General features: G+C 39.7%; 1 protein-coding gene and 1 non-coding gene across 2 annotated transcripts in view; both read right to left on the bottom strand.

Moving 5' to 3' along the window:
- The window catches only part of grm5a (glutamate receptor, metabotropic 5a), a 32,618-nt gene that overhangs the window by 10,803 nt on the left and 7,021 nt on the right, over positions 1–14,794 (bottom strand). The gene's annotated exons all lie outside the window — the stretch shown is intronic.
- trnav-cac (transfer RNA valine (anticodon CAC)) lies at positions 9,919–9,991 on the bottom strand. The gene has a single exon. It is a non-coding gene; the product is annotated as a tRNA-Val (tRNA).

The raw sequence follows: 14,794 nt of genomic DNA, 5'->3' as shown, positions 1-14,794 counted from the left end.
ACTGCAGCTAAACTTGACACTTAATGACAGAGAAATAAAAGAGAACACATACTGTATATTTAGCTGACAACAAATACAATGCCTGTATTTGTTGTCAGCGATTGCACAGATGTGCAAAAATCTTTAAGATGCACATCTTAAAGATTGCAATCTTTAAGATGCGCATCTTAAAGATTGCAATCTTTAAGATGTGCATCTTAAAGATTGCAACATAAACTACATAAAATATGGATATGTAGTTTGACCTCATATTCATATTTTAAAATCCAACCTTTAATTTGAGAACATTGTTTCAGTGGGAAATAAAGTCAAATCTTAAATAAAACTTGTTGGCAGAATTGTTGGAACACCTAACCACCCCGTTAATGCAAACCTTTGCATTTCATGATATTTAATACATTAATTGTCTATTATGTAAATCATTTAAACATTTAATTAACAATTTATTTATTTAATTTTCTCCCTTTTAGCCCTCCTTAAAGACACAGTCTTTACTTTAACTCTAAGGCAGGGGTGTCAAACTCAATTTCACCGAGGGCCACTGCAGCATATTAGCCACCCTCAACGGGCCACATTGACGGTACAGATCAGGAGGGCATCCCTGCTAAAACACCCCAGACAAAAGGTTGACTTCCCTCATTCAGTTCTGTAGAGACTTATAATGAGTCAATGGTCCAGGTGTGTTAGAGAAGGAATGCATCTAAAGCTGCAGAATGGTAGCTCTGGAAAACTAGACTTGGGCAGCCCTAGCATAAATGTATAAAAATACAATGTTAAAAATAAATTAAACACCTCATATTGTTAAATAACTGATTTTATGTATTGAAGTTTTAAATATTGCATTTGAGTTTCCATGGATGTAAAAATTACTGCTCAGTTTAAAAATTACATTATTTAAATCAGTGTTTAAAGGTGAGCAAGCAAATAATAAAAACAAGTCACATGGGCAGACAATATAGACTTTACACAAAGATTTAGTCTCAGAGGCAACTGAAATCAATTAATTAAAAAAATCCTTTCTGAATATTATCACATGGACTCTGAACTAAATGCCTCTTTCTGACCGGGAGCTGACGGCGTGTTGAAGAGTTATGGATCGGACGCTGTAAGAGCCATATGAATGAAATTAATGATTATTGAGGTGACGGGAGCGCATGCCTTTGACACTTAGGTGGTGGGTGTGTCTAGGTGGGCGTGGCTGTCACTGAAGGTATGAATGGGAGCCACACTGGCGTGCTGGTTTATTATGTTTGAGGAAGCGGGTGCGCCGGGGTGGTCATAATTTCTGTTGACCGTGTTTAATGCCGTTATTTGTTGGTAGTACTGAACGGTTTTGTCCTGGTCAGTCAGTGTAAAGTAAGACAATCAAAGTGGAATAAATAGATGATTGCATCAACAAAGAAGCGGCCTGGAGTTATTTGAAGCACGCGTCGGACAGTATGAAAATCCCCCGAGTTACCCCAGTGCGGTCCTCATACATTATTAGCTTTGCCGCACAATTATCGTCAACAGAAAAGACAATCGAATGAGCGGCTCACTGGAAAGGCAAGTCTGGAGTCTTTGCTGCTGTTTGGAACAGTTTTGGAAGCGGCAATGGCGCATGGAGCGCATCGCAGCGTCATCAGTTAATTGAATGAGATTCCTTCACTGCAACTCAATCAAGTCCGCTGGAACTGAGGTATGGAAACATACACACGCACACTGACTCGCTTTGTCTGAAGAGGAATTGTTAAGGACAACAACGGCAAATGGAGTCAGCTGGATCTAAATCAAGCTCCGTTGTAAGCGGTAAAGAAGAAAAACGACAATCAAAATTAACTGTTAAAGCATTACAAAATAAAATTGAGAAGCTTCAAAAGGATCTCAAAGTAAAGGTTCATAAGATTAAAGGAGAGATAAACATTATTAAAGAGCTTATGAAAAATGAAGGAAATCTTAAGAGTGTTCAGTCGCATTGTGACGATTTAAAATCATTGCTTGAAAATGCAAATCAGCTGTTTGAGTCTGTTATTCCTCTGTTTCCTACTGAAGAACAAGAAAGACAAACCACTTGGTTTTCAAGCTTGTGTAAATATAATTCTGAATTTATACAAGAAGTTGAAAAATGGCTTGCAGATGCAGAGCAACTCAATAATGAAGCTCAAATGGTTTTAGAAGCTGATTTTAATCAGGCTCAAATGTCCAATGCTGAATCCTGTGTCAATAAAGAGCTCAATGCACCTTTTGTTTCTCAGCATTCAGAGTGTGATGAAAATGCTGATGTTCAGGATGATGTTAAGCCAAGTGACAGTGTTTCTAATGTTGACAGCAGAAGGTGTAGAGGAAGTCGTTCATCAAGAACTAAGTCCTCTTTGTCTTCTACATCTTCTGCTCGTGTTAAAGCAGAAGCAGACATGGCTGCATTAAAGGCACGACACAAGTTGTTGAAACAAAAACATGCTTTGGAGGAGCAGGAGGAACAACTAAGAAAAAGGAAAGAAGAACTGGATTTGGAGATTGAAATTGCAGCTTCAATGGCTAAAGTTAAAGTGTTCCAGGGCTCAGTCTGTTCTCAAGTAAGCAGTGCTGCACAGATTAGGTCTGATGGCATGAATTCATATTTTGAGCGTGAAAATAAAAGATCTCAAATATTGAATGTTGATGCAGAGACATTTGTACCTACAGCAGCTGGAACTGAATGCCATGATAAAGCTCCAACTTTTCAGTTTTATTCTCATTTGGGAGCACGACCTAAAGACACAAAGGTTAAAATTCCAGATACATTGACTGACCAGGTGAAGACAAAAATAACACAAGTTGAAGTTCCAACAGACCAAATGATTCATCAATCACAGCCACAATCATTCCATCATAAACATTCATTGTCAGCTGATGAAAATAAGCAGCTGTTAAGTGTGTTGGAAAGACAGAATGAAATTACAAGCTTGCTTGTAAATCAACAATCTTTATTTTTTCTGCCAAAACGGGACATACCAATATTTGATGGTGATCCACTCCAGTTTAAAACATTCATCATAGCGTTTGAACACAGCATTGAAACAAAGGCTCACAGTGCCAAAGACTGTCTATACTTTCTGGAGCAGTTCACTAGAGGTCAGCCTCGTGACCTAGTGAGAAGCTGTGTTCATATGCCTAATGATTCTGGATATGCTAAAGCTAAATCTTTGCTTCAAGAACATTTTGGTTGTTCATTGAAAATAATTGCTGCATACATGAATAAAGTTTTATCCTGGCCTGCTTTGCAGGCAGAAGATGTAAAGGCTTTACAAGCATTCAGCTTTCTGCTCAGGGAATGCTGTAATGTGATGGAAAACAATGGCTGTATGCATGAGTTGGATGTTCCTGCCAATATGCAAACAATTATCAAAAAACTGCCTTTTAAACTGCGAGACAGGTGGAGAAATGATGTGTGTGATTTACAGGAGAAGTTCAAAAGAAGAGCCACTTTCAGTGACATTGTTCGGTTTGTAGAAAGACAAGTGAAGATCGCCAGTGATCCACTTTTTGGTGATATCCAAGATTCTTCATCTAGACCAAAGAAGGATTTTGGAATCTATAAATCACAGCAGCGATTAAAGATAAAAGGAAGTAGTTTTGCTACTGTTGTTGGAGATATGCAGAAGAAAGCTGATCCTGAAGTAAAGAAAGGAAGAGAGACAGCTGTTATAAAGAGTTGTTTATTTTGTGGAGCTGGACATTCCTTGGACACATGCCCTCTATTGGAAAGGAGGACACATGGGGAGAAGATGACATTTCTGAAAGAAATTGGGGTGTGTTTTGGCTGTTTATGCACTGGGCACATCAGCAAAGACTGTAAAAGGCGACATAACTGTAAAGTGTGTAGCTTAAGACATCCCACTATGCTTCATGTCTTCTCCAAAGAAAAGGAAAATGCTCCAGTCCATAAGAGGAAGGAAGTGGAGACGACAAGTGGAAGTGCCTCCATCTCTGCTCAGTCCAGTGGTCTAACTGGGGCCGGTGAGCATGGCTGTACTCTCTCTATTTTACCAGTCAGAGTGAAGTCTACAAAGAGTCAAAAGACAATAGTAACGTATGCCTTTTTTGACCCTGGAAATTCTGCATCATTTTGTACTGAAGAATTGATGAACAGATTAAATGTCACTGGGAGACATACAAGCATCCTTCTACGGACAATGGGTCAAGAGAAGGTGGTTGGAAGCAACATTGTGTCAGATTTGGAGATTGCTGGGCTAAATGAAGACATCTTTTGTGAATTACCTGACGTATTCACACAGAGAAGCATGCCTGTTCATTACAGCAACATTCCACATCAAGAAGACCTTGAAAGATGGTCACATCTGAAAAATTTGAAGATTGTCGAAATCAATTCAGGAGTTGATTTGCTCATTGGGACCAATGTGCCTAAAGCGCTGGAGCCATGGGATGTAATCCGAAGTCAAAATGGAGGCCCCTACGCAGTTAAGACGATCCTTGGATGGACAGTGAATGGACCTCTCAGAGGAGACTGTGATGTCGACACAAGAGAGCTACAATCAACTGTTACTGTCAACAGGATTTCTATGTCAAGACTTGAAGACTTGTGGCAACAACAAATGAAGGTTGATTTTCCTGAATGTTCTCAAGATGAACAACCTGGATGGTCCAGAGAAGACAATCAGTTCATGGAGCTGGTTACAGAATCAGTTAAGTTGAAAGATGGTCATTACACCATTGCTTTACCTCTGAGACATAAAGATCTGAAAATGCCCAACAATAAGAAAGTAGCTGAACAGCGGGTGTTGAATCTCAGAAGGAAGTTTATCAAGAACCCTCAATTCCATTCTGACTATACTAACTTCATGAATGACATCATTTCCAAGGGCTACGCAGAGAGAGTCTCAGTTGAAAATCTTGAACGGTGTGATGGGAAAGTTTGGTATATACCACACCATGGAGTATATCATCCTCATAAGAAGAAGATAAGAGTCGTGTTTGACTGTGGTGCAACATTTGGAGGAAAATCTTTAAACACTCAACTCTTACAAGGTCCAAACCTCACCAGTTCATTGGTTGGTGTCATCACCAGATTCAGAAAGGAACCTGTTGTCATCACAGCGGACATTGAGGCCATGTTTCATCAGGTCCAAGTACCACCATCTGACTCTGATTTGTTGCGATTCCTCTGGTGGCCAAATGGAGAGTATGAGCAGCATCTGGTGGAGTACCGAATGGTTGCACACCTTTTTGGAGCTACATCATCTCCAAACTGTGCATGTTTTGCACTGAGAAGGTGTGCAGAGGACAATCAACAGTTGTTTACACCAAATGTCATAGATGCTGTGCTCCACAACTTTTATGTGGATGACTGTTTGGTCTCTGTAAGCACAGAAGAGGAAGCTGTGTCATTATACCAAGGACTTCGTGCTTTGTGTAAAAAAGGCGGATTTCAACTTCTCAAATGGATAAGTAACCGACGCAGTGTTCTTACTGCAATACCACAGCATGAAAGGTCCATTGAGGTGAAGAACCTGGATATGGATAATGATGAGCTACCAATGGAACGTGTGTTGGGTGTACAGTGGTGTGTACAATCAGACCTGCTGAAATTCAAGATCATCCTCAAAGACAGACCTCCGACAAGACGAGGAGTCTTGTCCATCATAAGTTCGATCTATGATCCTCTTGGATTTCTGGCACCAGTTGTTTTGGTCGCAAAGGGGATTCTACAAGATCTAAGCAGAAGACATATTGGCTGGGATGATCCTTTGCCACATGATGCTTCCCAGAAGTGGAAAAACTGGTTGGAAGGACTTCATCAGCTTGAACGGTTTGGAGTTAGCAGATGTCTGAAACCACAGGACTTTGGACAAGCCACAAGTTCGCAGCTTCATCATTTCAGTGATGCAAGCGAGAATGGATATGGAACCGTGAGCTACCTGTTGCAGTGTAATATTGATGGACAAGTGCATTGTGCATTTGTAATGGGTAAAGCGCGTGTAGCTCCACTGAAATCCACCACCATCCCTCGCATGGAGCTGACAGCTGCAGTGGTTGCCAGCCGAATGGATAAGTTGTTGAAGAAGGAGTTAAGGATGGAACTACAAGATTCAGTATTTTGGACTGATAGTACTTCAGTTTTGAAGTACCTCAAGAATGAAAGATTGAGGTTTAAGACCTTTGTGACAAATAGAGTTGGAGAGATACTCAATTTGTCAAATCCCTCACAGTGGAGGCACGTTGCTACCAGTATTAATCCAGCAGATTTGGCATCCAGAGGAACAAGTGTGAAGTCTTTTTTGAAGGCTGACACCTGGGTGTCTGGACCAAAGTTTCTTCATGACCCTGAATGGAAATGGCCTGAAAATCCTGAGGACATAAGTCATTTTGCTCTAGAGGATACAGAAGATCCAGAGGTCAAGACGTTAGTTTCTGTTAATGCGACATGCACCGATGAACAAGTGGATCCAATTATGGACTTCATTCATTCATTTTCCTCTTGGGATAAACTGAAAACAATGGTTGGGTGGCTACTCAGGTTTAAGCAATTGCTGTCCAAACTAGCTCAAAAAAGAGCACAACTAAAGATGGATTTTGCCGACTCTGATCTTGATGATGTTACACTTCAAGAAAGGCTGAAGAAAGAAATGAATATGTACAAGAAAAAGGTTGCATTCGGAGCCTTATCAGTGGAGGAGTTTGGAAAGGCTGAGAGTGCCATCATCTGCTATTGTCAAGGAAAGCGATATCCAGAGGAAATGATGAGTTTACAGAAACATGAATGTGTGAAGAAAACAAGCCAGCTCTATAAGCTTGATCCGATTCTTGATGGTGGTGTACTAAGAGTTGGTGGAAGGCTAAGTAAAGCAGCTATGCCTGCTGAAGCTAAATATCCAGCCATATTGGCTAAAGACCTTCACATCTCTGAAATCCTACTGCGTAACATACATCATCAGACAGGCCATGGTGGACGTAATCACATGCTTGCTGAACTGCATCAAAGGTATTGGATCCCTGGTGCCAGTGTTGCAATTAGGAAGATCCTATCTACATGCATAACTTGTCGACGACTCCATGCTGCACCAGGATGTCAAAGGATGGCAGACCTTCCACAGGAACGAGTGTATCCAGACAAACCCCCATTTACTTGTGTGGGTGTGGATTGTTTTGGTCCCTTTGAAATAAAACGTGGCAGGAGCCTGTTGAAACGATATGGAGTCATCTTTACCTGCATGGCAATAAGAGCAGTTCACCTGGAGATGTTGTCATCATTGGATACTGATTCCTTCATCAATGGTCTCCGAAGATTTATTGCCAGACGTGGTCAAGTGCTGGAGCTACGTTCGGACAATGGAACCAACTTTGTGGGAGCTGAACGAGAGTTAAGAGAAGAAATTGGAAGATGGAATCAAACTCTCATCAGTAACACTCTTCTTCAGAAAGGAATAAAATGGTCTTTCAATCCCCCTACTGGTTCACACCATGGAGGTGCATGGGAAAGCCTTATTAAGTCTGTTCGGAAAGTGTTAAATTCTGTTCTGAGAACACAGAGTCTTGATGAAGAAAGTCTTAACACAGTTTTCTGTGAAGTTGAGGCCATCATCAATAGTCGACCTATAACCAAAGCCTCTACTGATATCCATGACCTGGAAGCACTAACTCCAAATCATCTCCTTCTGTTAAAGACCATGCCTTCATTTCCACCAGGAGTGTTTTCCAAGAGTGATATCTACGCTCGGCGAAGATGGAGACAAGTGCAATATATGGCGGATCTCTTCTGGAAGCGTTGGCTAAAGGAGTACTTACCTCAACTACAAGAGCGGCAGAAGTGGCAAAGAACAAGACGGAACTTTCTTCCAGGAGATGTCGTCCTCATTGTGGACGACTCAGCTCCACGCAACTCTTGGTTAATGGGTAGAGTTGTGAACATTGTTCCTGATAAAGGAGGACTGGTGCGGTTAGTTCGCATCAAGACAAAGACAAACTACCTGGAAAGACCCATTACCAAGTTGTGCTTGCTTCAGGAGGCGGAGACAACATGAATATTTTAACAACCTTTGTTCTCTGCTTTCTCATTACCAGTAACTTCCGTTTCTAGTTGACTGCTTATTCAAAAAGGATAGATTTAGATAAATTAATATTGAGCAATTTATGATTGTTTGTTTCTTAGGATTGTCTCTTACATGTTAACATTTCTGATAATTATTTTGTAATAATTAGGGGCCGGAATGTAAGAGCCATATGAATGAAATTAATGATTATTGAGGTGACGGGAGCGCATGCCTTTGACACTTAGGTGGTGGGTGTGTCTAGGTGGGCGTGGCTGTCACTGAAGGTATGAATGGGAGCCACACTGGCGTGCTGGTTTATTATGTTTGAGGAAGCGGGTGTGCCGGGGTGGTCATAATTTCTGTTGACCGTGTTTAATGCCGTTATTTGTTGGTAGTACTGAACGGTTTTGTCCTGGTCAGTCAGTGTAAAGTAAGACAATCAAAGTGGAATAAATAGATGATTGCATCAACAAAGAAGCGGCCTGGAGTTATTTGAAGCACGCGTCGGACAGTATGAAAATCCCCCGAGTTACCCCAGTGCGGTCCTCATACATTATTAGCTTTGCCGCACAATTAGACGCTTTGGAGCGTCTGGTTAGGAAGCGCATTACAAACCTTTGGTTGAAATGTAGTTTGTAGTCAATTTGTGCTCAAAACCTATTTTAAGTCAATCATCGGCCTATAAAATGCTGTGGGGCCACATGTGGCACGCAGGCCTTGAGTTTGACACATGTGCATTACGCCATAGAATTGCCAATTGGTAATTGATGTACAGTAACTTTGATTTCAAAGAAGCCTACATTGAAGTCAATTGGCAAATGAACCAATCAACTTGGCATGGAACACGAAAGGGGAAGACTCTTATTGTCTCACTGCACCCCAAAAGATGCATAACCTACAAAAACTGTTTCTGTCTGGTTTTGAACCAGAGACCTATTGTGTGTAAAGCAAACATGATAACCACTACACTACAGGAACTGAACTTCTCTGCTCTGTTTCAGTTTGAGGTTCCAAAGTTGATGATGTGAGATGCAACGCATGAAAATTTCAACCGAGGCTTGCACTCAGATGCCTGGATTCGGAGTACAGACCATGGCACCACAAAATCTTTGTTGACCTTTAGTAAACACCTGTGATGAATAGAACATACTAAATCTGTTTCTGTCTGGTTTCGAACCAGAGACCTATTGAGTGTAAAGCAAACATGATAACCACTACACTACAGGAACTGAACTTCTCTGCTCTGTTTCAGTTTGAGGTTCCAAAGTTGATGATGTGAGATGCAACGCATGAAAATTTCAACCGAGGCTTGCACTCAGATGCCTAGATTCAGAGTACAGACCATGGCACCACAAAATCTTTGTTGACCTTTAGTAAACACCTGTGATGAATAGAACATACTAAATCTGTTTCTGTCTGGTTTCGAACCAGAGACCTATTGCGTGTAAAGCAAACATGATAACCACTACACTACAGGAACTGAACTTCTCTGCTCTGTTTCAGTTTGAGGTTCCAAAGTTGATGATGTGAGATGCAACGCATGAAAATTTCAACCGAGGCTTGCACTCAGATGCCTGGATTCGGAGTACAGACCATGGCACCACAAAATCTTTGTTGACCTTTAGTAAACACCTGTGATGAATAGAACATACTAAATCTGTTTCTGTCTGGTTTTGAACCAGAGACCTATTGCGTGTAAAGCAAACATGATAACCACTACACTACAGGAACTGAACTTCTCTGCTCTGTTTCAGTTTGAGGTTCCAAAGTTGATGATGTGAGATGCAACGCATGAAAATTTCAACCGAGGCTTGCACTCAGATGCCTAGATTCAGAGTACAGACCATGGCACCACAAAATCTTTGTTGACCTTTAGTAAACACCTGTGATGAATAGAACATACTAAATCTGTTTCTGTCTGGTTTCGAACCAGAGACCTTTTGCGTGTGAAGCAAACGTGATAACCACTACACTACAGAAACTCATGCTCTTTGCAGTGTTCCTGGTAGATGATCCAAATTTTGTTAGAGACTGATGTCAACGATGGGCATGGAACGATGTCAAATACTTCTACCACAGATCCTCTCAGAGAGCACAGTAACTTGGTGAACAAACTGTCAGACTTATACTTGTGCCTAATTTCACATTACAGTCCATAAACTAAGCCTGGGATCAAAAATGTATAGAAAATGTCATTAGCAGAGACAAATGGTTCTACAGAGACTTGGCTAAATGGCTATAAAATCAATTGTTACAAATAAAAGATGGTTCAAAAATAAAATTAACACATTAAAATAAAAAAAAATGTCTCTGAAATACAATCAACACTTGAAAATTAAAAATGGTTCAAAAATAATATCAACACTTCAAAATACAAAATCTCTGGAAAATAAAATATTATGTATGTTGTTTTGAAAAACATTAGAATATAAGTATTTTATCAAATCTTCATTGTAGTAAGATCATGTAAGTTCTTCTTAAATCCATGGAAGCTCAAGAGTTTGTAAGGTAGGTTAGCTCACCAGGTTAGAGCACCGTGCTGGTAATGCTGAGGTCATCGGTTCAAACCCCATATGGGGCAATTCATGTGTAAGGTCTTTCAGACAATCAACGCTTCAAAATAAATAAGGGTTCAAAAATAAAATCAACACTTTACAATAAACAAGGGTTCAAAAATAAAATCAACACTTTACAATAAATAAGGTTTCAAAAATAAAATCAACAATTTACAATAAATAAGGGTTCAAAAATAAAATCAACACTTCAAAATTAAAAATGGTTCATTTATGTTTTCGCATCCACCTGAATAATATGTAGTTGCGCCGCTGGTTGTGTTAATCCATTTGAGGAGCCGGTAGTTTATCTTGAGGAAATAAATGACGATGCAAAAGTTAATTAGACTGTAACATGCGCAGTCCGCTGCTCAACCACTGCGGACACGGCTCCGCCGCTGCGAAGACTTAGAAACCGCTGGGAGTAACTCATCCAGCGGTTTTAACAAATGGAGACTTCTGGGTTCACGTTACCCAGGAGAGCGGCGCTCTGGAGGAGCTGCAGACGTAACATCTGCCCGTTTCGGAGAAGCGAAACCAGGCAAATAAATAAATAAATAAATAAATAAACAAATAAAAAAATCCTGTGCCGCACAGGGTAAAACACTCAGAATTCAGTTGATCTGTTTGGATCAGACAGATCCAGCTGACTGATGAATTAGCGCAGATTTTTCTGCAGATGGGGACCAGGAGGAAGTTGTTCAGACCCCAGCGGGTGAAGTGATGCTAATTTAAGTAAATTCGCTTAATTTAATTTATTAAAAGTTATTGGGGCCTCAGTCAGTGGTTTTTGTCACTACGGAGAAAAATGTAGATGCATTTATCTTCTTAATTTGTGATGGGATCTGGATTCACGGTGAATATTAAATAAACCGCATAAAATGCGACTAAATAGCCGATGTTAATATGATTGTAATTTCACGGATAAAAATAGTACATGACCGATTTTTTTTTTGTCGGTCAAGATAACAGATAACAAAAAAAAAAAAAAAACTAGCGCGACCTGCCGCCCTGACACCAACTCACACACATCTTCATTCACAGTCTTACTTGCAAATCGATTTTTCTTTTCTTGGACGTTTTTGATGTTAGCTTGTCCATGTCTCAGTTTTATTCGTTGGGAAAATCAATAAGCAGCTTGAGGTGACTCTGCTGCTCTCTAGTGGTGAGAAGCCGCAATGTTGGCTGGTAACAATCGGAATGTATTGTGGGAGATGTAGTTTGTAATCAATTCGTGCTCAAAACCAATTTTAAGTCAATCATCAGCCTATAAAATGCTGGGGGGGCCACATAAAATGACATGGCGGGCCACATGTGGCCCGCGGGCCTTGAGTTTGACACATGTGCTCTAAGGTATCCAAATGGCTACATTTCTGTGACAACCTGTCAGCTTTAAGTTTCAGTCAATCTATTTTTTTGACAAAAAGAGGATCAACACAACGTGCCTTGATTTTTTCACAATCCTTTTCTTCCGTTGACATAATGCTGAACTTCCCTTACGTGCTGGGGGTGTTCTTTAATATATGGGTTTATTAAGTTTGTTCTCATTTTTATAACTTCCCAACCTCTGCTTTTAACAGATAAACACTCGAGGACAGAGTGGTTCCTTGCTACTTCATATATGCCACCCACAATAGTGATATAATTATATGTTTGCATCTGCTGGTGGTCATAATGTCATGGCTGACTGGTGCAAATGCCTTCTAACAAACTTAAAGAAAACAAAAAAACTGTGAGAGAAGTAATTGTCTAAAAACTTATTTAACCAAGCTGGAGTTACACAACAGTGTGTGGGTGTTTTTATAATGTCTGATTCTGGTGAGGTAGGAGATCATTTCATAACACATCCTTAGAGAAGCGAGTACAGAAATGGTGCACTGGCATAAAAAAAAAGGCAGGAATAGATTTGAAAAGCATAGAGGGCTTTGACTCTGGATAGTTTGAATCACTGTTCAACAAGCGCTCTGAAACCCACACATCGACCTAGCAGGGCACCATGCTGCATACAGCGTGTTGCTATACCACCTACATGCCTGAAGACACATATATGTGTGCTATGCAAGTGTGTGTACACAAACATCTTGCTCTGATTTTTCATACAATTTTTAGAACAGCCCTTTTTTTAACAATCCAACTGCAAGAAAGGTATCATTTTTACACTAGAAACTGAAAAAGGGGGGGAGAGAAATAGACTAAACATCAACAACTGTCTGATCTAAACGGACTGAAAGCTTTTCTCCATGACCTATAAGCAATCTCAGCTGCTGTGTTTCTGCATTTGTGGGTGGAAAACCAGGGAAGGATCACATTGCATTAAGAGTAATAGAAATTCCAAGTGGTTAACAGGAGCTCTTGTGTGAAGAAACTGTGTGCAGCAGCCAGAATCCAGGGTGGAGATTTGTCGCTCAAGGCTACTTAAACTTACAGTGGTGCATACTTGTGATAAAAGGGAAGCATATGATTTTTAAAGAGTTTAAAAAAATAAAAAGTTTGACTTGCGTTTTGTGTTCACCCCTTAATCAACCACTTAACAGCCAGTATTTACATATATTAGGCACCTTTTGCTTTTTGTTCGTTCGTTGGAAAATAGCTCAGCCCAGTTAGATTTGATTGAAAATAGCTACTTACCATTCCTTCCAGTGACTCTCAAATAGATTTGGGTCTGGACTTTGACTAGGCCATTCTAACACACATATTTGTGTGTTAAAATGGCTGTGTGCAGTCACTGTGCAGCTGGAAGGTGAACCTTTGTTCTAATCTCTTTTTTTTTTTTTTTGGCTGACCAGCTTTTCTGTTCCCCCTGAAAAAAAACTTCCTCTCAGAATGATCCTGCCATCACCATGTTTCATGATGAGAATAATATTGTCATATAATATTTTTCATCATAATAATATTTTCCAACACACCAGGTTTACTCTTAGTCCAAAAAATTCCTTTTTGGTGTCATCTGACCAGAGGACTTTCTTCCATACGTTTGGCATGATCCAAGTATTTCTCTACATTTATTGGACATAGGCATGCACAAAGGCACACAACTGGCAACAAAATATCCAGACTTGCATAAAAATCTAAATTTCTGCGGGTCACTAAACAAACCTGTAGAACAAAGAAACACTAGCGATTACATTAAAAGGGCAAATTTTGGACGGGGCATGCATATCTCAAATTTTTACAAGCAAAGCATAATTTAAGTAAAAGAAATCCTGACATCAATAAAATAATTATACAATGGCAACACAGCTAGAGTATTTTTGATGTGTGAGCTTATGGAAAGTCTAGAGAGTTGTGTTTTTGCAATATGTAGTTCAAGGTTATTTTACATTTCCTGCTGTCAAATTTGAGCGACAGCCTACATATGTGGCTCTTAATGAGGAAAGGCATTTATAGAACACCAGGGACGAGAGCGAGCCAGAGAGCCAAACCTTAAAATAAAACACGTTATTCTCGGAGAGAGATTGGAACCTCTCGCTAGATCCACCGCCTCTTCTTCACTTGTTTGCATCCCTAATGGTTGTTTTTTTTTTTTTTTGCCCAATCTTTGGCTTATTTTCTTTTAAAATAATTTGCAGGCAGATGGTCATATAACATGGTAAAAAAGAAGGTTTATTATAGAAACTGAGAAAACAGGGATCTCAGCTTTGTATTTCTAAAAACATGGACAATGCAGTCATTTTCATCAAAGTGAACAATTAATATTTAGGTGACACTGGTACTTTGAATACATAAAAATTAGGATTATAAAAGATAACAATTTGTCACAATATCTTTACTCCTTGAACTTTTTTTTAAATTGATTTGACAAACCAACACAAAGTAATGTATCTTTGTAGGGTAAAAGGAGAAAGAATTAAGATTTTTCAGAATCAAACAAACGTCTAAAAAGACGGACACTCCTTTTTATTTAACCTCTCTGAGGTTAAATAAAAACCTCAGAGAGGTTTTTATTTATGGGTGATACTTTGAAGAATCACCCATTGCTGTAATTATAGCTGCAAGTATTTTGCAACTATAAGAGTTATGTCTCCACCAGATCTAAATTTTCCTCAATTCTTCTTTGTAAAATAGCTCAAGGTCAGTATGACTGGATATGGAATGACTCTGAACAGCTTTTTCAAGTCATGCCACTGGATCTCCATTTGATTTACTGGGTCATTCAAACACAAAAACAGCATTGCTCTAAACTAGCAATCTGTACTTCTAGCTATATGTTTAGGGTAATTATCCTGCTGGAAG

This window comes from Poecilia mexicana, unplaced genomic scaffold, assembly GCF_051168715.1.
Source record: "Poecilia mexicana isolate PSO_F unplaced genomic scaffold, ASM5116871v1 scaffold_14, whole genome shotgun sequence".
Taxonomy (NCBI): Eukaryota; Metazoa; Chordata; class Actinopteri; order Cyprinodontiformes; family Poeciliidae; genus Poecilia; species Poecilia mexicana.
This window is presented reverse-complemented; position numbering and strand designations above follow the sequence as displayed.